Source organism: Lonchura striata, chromosome 2, assembly GCF_046129695.1.
Source record: "Lonchura striata isolate bLonStr1 chromosome 2, bLonStr1.mat, whole genome shotgun sequence".
Classification (NCBI taxonomy): Eukaryota; Metazoa; Chordata; class Aves; order Passeriformes; family Estrildidae; genus Lonchura; species Lonchura striata.
Window position 1 is genome coordinate 95533789 of NC_134604.1, and position 6000 is coordinate 95539788.

At 46.7% G+C, this 6000-nt stretch overlaps 1 protein-coding gene across 3 annotated transcripts in view; it reads right to left on the reverse strand.

Annotated features, from left to right (window-relative positions):
* The window catches only part of NLGN4X (neuroligin 4 X-linked), a 157192-nt gene extending 153767 nt beyond the window's left edge, over positions 1–3425 (reverse strand). For 2 of the 3 annotated variants that reach the window (XM_021532002.3, XM_021532000.3), the window contains exon 1: positions 3032–3425. The gene's annotated coding sequence lies outside the window, so the exon portion shown is untranslated. Of the gene's footprint in view, positions 1–2262; positions 2282–3031 lie in introns of those variants that run through there. The other variant, XM_077781586.1, reaches the window with a different exon arrangement.
* Positions 3426–6000: the final 2575 nt, after the last annotated feature.

Here is a 6000-nt window from a genome sequence, read left to right on the forward strand (position 1 = left end):
ATATGAATGTATTCCAGTAGAGATCAAAACTAAGGACCATTAGATTCAATGAAAAATTAAAAAAAAAAAAAAGAATTCAAATTAGCTCTGAATTAGCTTGGTCCTCTTGAGAAGCAAGCTAATTCAGAGCTAAATGGATTTTTTTTTAAATTTATTTTTCATTGAATATAAGACCAAGATATTTTGGATGTCAAACTGAATTTCAGTTTTAGTATTTGGTACAAATTAATAGGTTGCACTTGCACACAAACCACCAAAAAAAATTGGATCTATACGATACACTGGCATATGAATAGAGAAGAGAGAGAAAGGATAATAATAGCTGTATTTATAAACAAAGGACTAATAATTTTGCAAATATAAATATGTCAAAATTAAATTTCTTTTTCTATGATTCTGAGAAAAATACATGCCACCATAGACTTTGCTGTTTTGAGTGACCAGAAACTGCAAGACATGTTTTTATGGTTCTCAAATCTTAATGATTCATTGGAATATGATTCATAAGACAATGCATGCAACCCTCTACTCAGCAATATAAGCAAAAAATACTTGGAATTTCCTGCCTTAATGCACATATATAAAGGTTACCTATACAGAAGTCGACACAGATATTAATAGATAGGATACAGAGTAATTAGAATGAAAATAAAATAGAGAGTTCATTTGACATATTAAATCAGTTCACTTTTACAATGCAAAGAAGTGTTATTAGCTAGGATTTAAAACTAGTGCAAATAATTGATCCTTAAGGTGACAAATAGTTTATTTCTTTAGTGCTGAGGATATATACATCTAATAAAAATTTTTGTCCCACATGATATGAGGAAAATATTACCCTTTAATATATGAGATCTGCATTAGCAGATGTTTTTATGTTTTGAGAAGAGAAGAATAGCAGGGATTTCCATTTTGGTATAATTGTAAATTCCTCCAATTAAGCTTTGAATTCTAACCTCCTAAACACATGCACGTACGTCCTTAACGTTCTTCATTTAAAACCAAACTAGAATTTTTTCAGTGCTTGCTTTCAGCACTCATCAAACATCAGGCTAAAGGGGTGTTTTCAAGGGTGGTGTGGGGGGTATATTTTGGGTTTTTCTCGTGGTGTTGCTTTCTCTCCAAATACCAAACATCCCAACTCGGCCGCCGCGTTTCAGCCATCCCTACGCAAGGCAGCAGCTCCAGGGAGGCTGCAGACGGACAGCCGGGCGCGGGCACCGTGAATCACAGCTCAGGTGCTGCCGTCCCTCCTGGCTGCCCGCCCGGCCGAGTCCCTCGCACCTGGCAGGGCCTCCGGGGGCTCACCCCGGGGGCTCTCTCCGGGGGCTCTCTCTCTCCGGGGGCTCTCCCCGGGGGCTCTCTCTCCCCGGGGGCTCTCTCTCCCCGGGGGCTCTCCCCGGGCTGTCTCCGCCCTCCCTCCCTCAGGCCCCGGCGCTGCCGCCCGGGCCGGGCCGGCTGATGGCCCCAGCTCCGGGCGGCGCGCGCGGGACGGGCCCGCGGGGGGCGCGCGGCGCCGCGGCGCGGGGGGCGGCGGGCGCGCGGCTGGAAGGGCCCGCACCGCCACCTGGCGGCCGCGCCCCGCCTCTGCCGCCGCGGCCCCCGCAAACTTCTCTCCCCCCTCACGCCGCTCGCCCAACCCGGCCAAGTTTCCCGGCCGCGACGCCATCTATCCACAGCCCCGCTCCGGGCACGGCGGCGGGACACCCGCCCCGAGCCGCTCCCGCTGCCCGTGCCCCGCACCCTTCCGCAGAGCGCGCCCTGCCCGCCCCGACCCGGCGCGCCCGCGAGATGCGCGCGGGGGCGGGCGGAACGGCGGCCGCTCCGGCCCCGTCCGTCAGCGCGGCTGCGGCGCGGCCGCCCCCGCTGCCCGCGGCGGTGCGGGGCTGCCGGCGGCCTCTCCCGCGGCGAAGGGGCAAAGCACGCCGGCCCCCGCCTCGCCCGCCCCCGCCCCAGCTTTGCAGAGAAGCCGATTTACTGCCGAGCTGGGAAAGAGAGGGGGGTGGTGGTGGTGCTTGGTGCTTGTCTCTTTTTTTTTTTTTCTCCTTTTCTTTTCCCCCCGCCCCCCGCCACCGGTTCGCGCACGCTGGCTCTCCCCAGTGCCAGTCCCCGCTCCATCACGTGCGGAAGCCCATGCCCATCACAAAAGCGGGCATTTTACCCGTGCCCGGAAAGGAAATAAAGAAGGGAAAAAAAGAAAAGAGAAGGAGAAAAGAAAGGGGGGGAAAAAAAGGGGGAAAGGGAGGAGGAAAGAAAACCCACCACAGAATAGTTTAAGCGAAAGCGGGTGAACCGCTTAATCCCAGAAGATCCGAGATTTCCTCCGAGCAGCCACCTCCCTTGTCGTCGTCCCCCCTCCCCCCGTCCCCGTCCCTTTTTGCTTTTTCGTGGCTGTGGTGGTGGCAAGGAAAGTGGATAACGAAAACCCTACGTGTTGGTTTTGTGTTTCCCTGAAAACCACAGGCTCACACAGAGCATGAGGTACCGCTCCTGCCCCTCTTTGCGCTTGCAAGAAACTGTGGCTTCGCTCTTTCTTTCTCTGCCTGTACTGCAGATATTTTTCCCTCCTCTCCTCCACACTCTTCTGTTTATTTCCCCGTACGGCAAAGCTACTTTGTAAACATCTCACACAGAACCTCAGAGCCTTTCCAAATAGCTGATTGCAGCAAAATGCCTCCAAACAAATTATGGTGCAAGGGGTATATAAGGGACGGACCGAAGTGGGTAAAAAAGAAATAAATTTGCATAAATATGCATATGTGACAAGAAGATCGCGTATGATGGTGGAAATGTCAAAAAGAAAGTATCGCATTATCATGATGGGAAAAGTAAAAGCACAGTCGACTGCAGCAAACTGCTCGCCCTTTGCCAGAGTACCAACTGCAACACCTCTCCCTCTCTTCCCCCACCCTCGCCGAGAAAAAAAAAAAAAAAAAAAGGGGGGGGGTGAACAGAAAAAAAAAAAAAAAAAAAAAAACAACAGGAAAAAAAATGCAAATGAACACTCAAACTGCAAATCCGGTACTCCTACCTTAACACTGGAATAGCTGCAGAAGCATAGGGGTCTTTTTTACACAGCCAGAATCTTTCAGGAAATCCTCTCGGGCTATCATGCAGCCAGGATTATTCACATACGGTTCCTGCTCTCCTTTTTGGAATCCAATGCGATTGGCTTCTCCAAAGGAATGCAACGACCACGAAAAGGGGGAAAAATTAAAAATAACAAGAAGAAAGACAACAACACTGGATTTGAAGGAAACTGGTGTTCTCGGTTGTAAGCGACCTACATTCAGGCAGAAAATTCATTGCAATCAGTGCGAGAGGGAGTTGAGTCTGCAAGTAGGAGCTGTGATTGCCTATGCAGAAAGACCGAGCCGCGGAGAGACTGATCTGCAAGGCAAGGCGAGCTGGGAGCGAGAGGGAGATGGGGGGGGTGGGGGGGGGGGAAGAGGAGGGGGGGAGAGGTCCAGGCTGTACCAGGCGCTCTCCTCCCGCTATTGGACCAAACTGAATGAAATTCACAAAGCCGCCAGCCAATGGCTCCCCGCAGCCAGCCCAGCGCTACAGAAACCGCATCTCCATCCACAGACCCCCGCCAAGAGCGGCGCATCTCCGCGCGGAGCGGCGCCGGCCGAGCCGGACCGGGCACCGGGGCGCTGGACAGGTGGGCACTGCGCGCACGGAGGACAGAAGGTGTCCCTGTCTGTGTGCGTGTGCTCCGGAGGATCACAATTCACCCTGCCGGTCTGTCTGCTCCGTGGTCATGTACAGCAAGTGCAGTCTTTAACCCTTTCTACTAGCAGTTTCTACAGTACCAGCCTGTTGTTACCATCTTCACCCATCTGCGTTTTCGTGGAGCTGACAGTATAATTGTACACCAAGCAGTAAAGCATTTTGTTCCTGTTCCCTGTCCTCGCAGAAAAAAAACAGCAAAGCAGACATTTGCCTTGTGCCCAATAATTTTAAACATATTTCCTATTTTTTTTTTCATAAGGAGGCCAGTTATTTGATGGTCATATTTTAGTTAGCTAGCCACTAGGCTAAGTGATGGTCAAGTGGGGGCCCTGTGGTTGTTACCACATGCTACAACAAACAGTCTGTGGTTCATTCCTGCATATAGTTTCAGACTGGGGGTGGTGTAGCAAATATGTGCTTATGCCTCCACAGATACACCTTGTTTCAATCCACAGCATGTTAGCTTAATCAGTTAACAGCACTTGCACGGTCCGGAGTGCAAGCCCACGCATTAAGAACAGGTGAACATTGCCTGACTTCACTGAGGACAGAGCAGAGAACAAAACAAGGGGGTCTTGAAGATCGTGCCCTCATTTGAAATAAAAATCATATTCATACCTTTATGAGATTTCCTTCCAGAAGACTTATATTAGATTCCATAAGCAGAGTTTTCAAGATTTTTAATTAAGAAAAAAAAAATCTGCAGCTCTTTTCTAGAATCTTTGTTTCTGCCCCATGTCAGATCCTCAATAGAGAACAGATAGTGCTTTGAATTCTCAAATATAAATTTTCTGTGATATTTGGCTTATCAATCACTTCTATACTCTGGTGTTTCAAGTGGTAAAGGAATATATACCATCTCATCTAGCAGAGAGCTAGTAGGCCTGCTGTGTGTCTATTCTTATATTTTGCTATATGGTAGGAAGGGTACTTCCTTAAGTATCATTTAGGAAGGTATGTTTTGGTTTTAAATGTTATAAGTTTAAATACAGGTGTAATTCACTGACTTAAAATGTTTTAAGAATTGCAATAGCCACTGTTAACTTATTTGTCAGTGAAGTAATTATATTTATATTACTTAATTATATGTTTTGACTTAGTTATATTAAGTCACTCTAGCAGCAGGTGTTCATGCAAGTGAATTTTACTGCTTTTGTTATTTTAATAATGCACCCGCAATGTGCAACCAATCATATTGCTTGAATGAGTGAATATTTTGACACATTTAGAAAAGATGTCATCTTGCACTGCCATCTGTCCCAAATTTTGCAGGACAGTCTTTATTTTGATGAATATGTCATGCATTTTATAAGATTAATTTGGAGGATATTAAAGTGTGTGCTAGTTAATCTGAATAATGATCTTCCACCTGTGTTGTACTATGAGGAGGCAATTTGTTACAGGTTACCAAAGGATCATCTGTAATGTTTGCAATTAATATTTGCCACTATGACTTAAATATTCTAAAGCACAGCAATAAAACCAAACTTACCATAGACTGTACACAAATTTGTGATCAAAGTATGTAAGTAAAAGGCGTTTGGTCAGAACAGCAGAATGTACTTTTCTCCTCTTACAACTTTCAAAAACCTAAATGTACAATTGGAATTTGTGGCTTATCTGCAGCAATCCACTGCATATTTATAACTGCAAGCAGGAGTCCAGGAGCAATCATTCAGAGAGAAGAATTCCACTTGCTATACAACACCATCACTTCTTACAAGGTCGCATTGTATTCTAGTATAAACCCAACTTTACTTGTTTTGCTGGTTTTGTCTGGGATAGAGTTAATTTGTTCATAGCAGCTAGTATGGGGACATGATTTAGTTTTGTGCTGGAAACAATGTTGATAACCCAAAGATGTTTTAGTTATTGCTGAGCAGCACTTGTGGAGCATCAAGGTCTTCTCTGCTCCTTATCCCACCCCATCAGGGAGCAGGCTGGGGGTACACAAGGAGTTGAGAGAGGAGAGAACAATGTGCTGACCCCAACTCACCAAAGGGATTTCCCATACTGTATGGCATCATGCTCAGCATATAAACTGGGGGGGGGAAGAAAAAGGAAGGGGAGTGTTTGTCTTCCAAAGTCATCACTATGTGTGATGAAGCCTGGCTTTCCTGACTGAACACTTGCCTGCCCATGGGAAGTGGTGAGTAAATTCCTTGCTTTTCTTTGCTTGCATGTGCAGCTTTTGTTTTAGCTATTAAGCTGTCTTTACCTCAAGCCATGAGTTTCTCCTGTTCATCTTTATGAATCTCTCCCCCC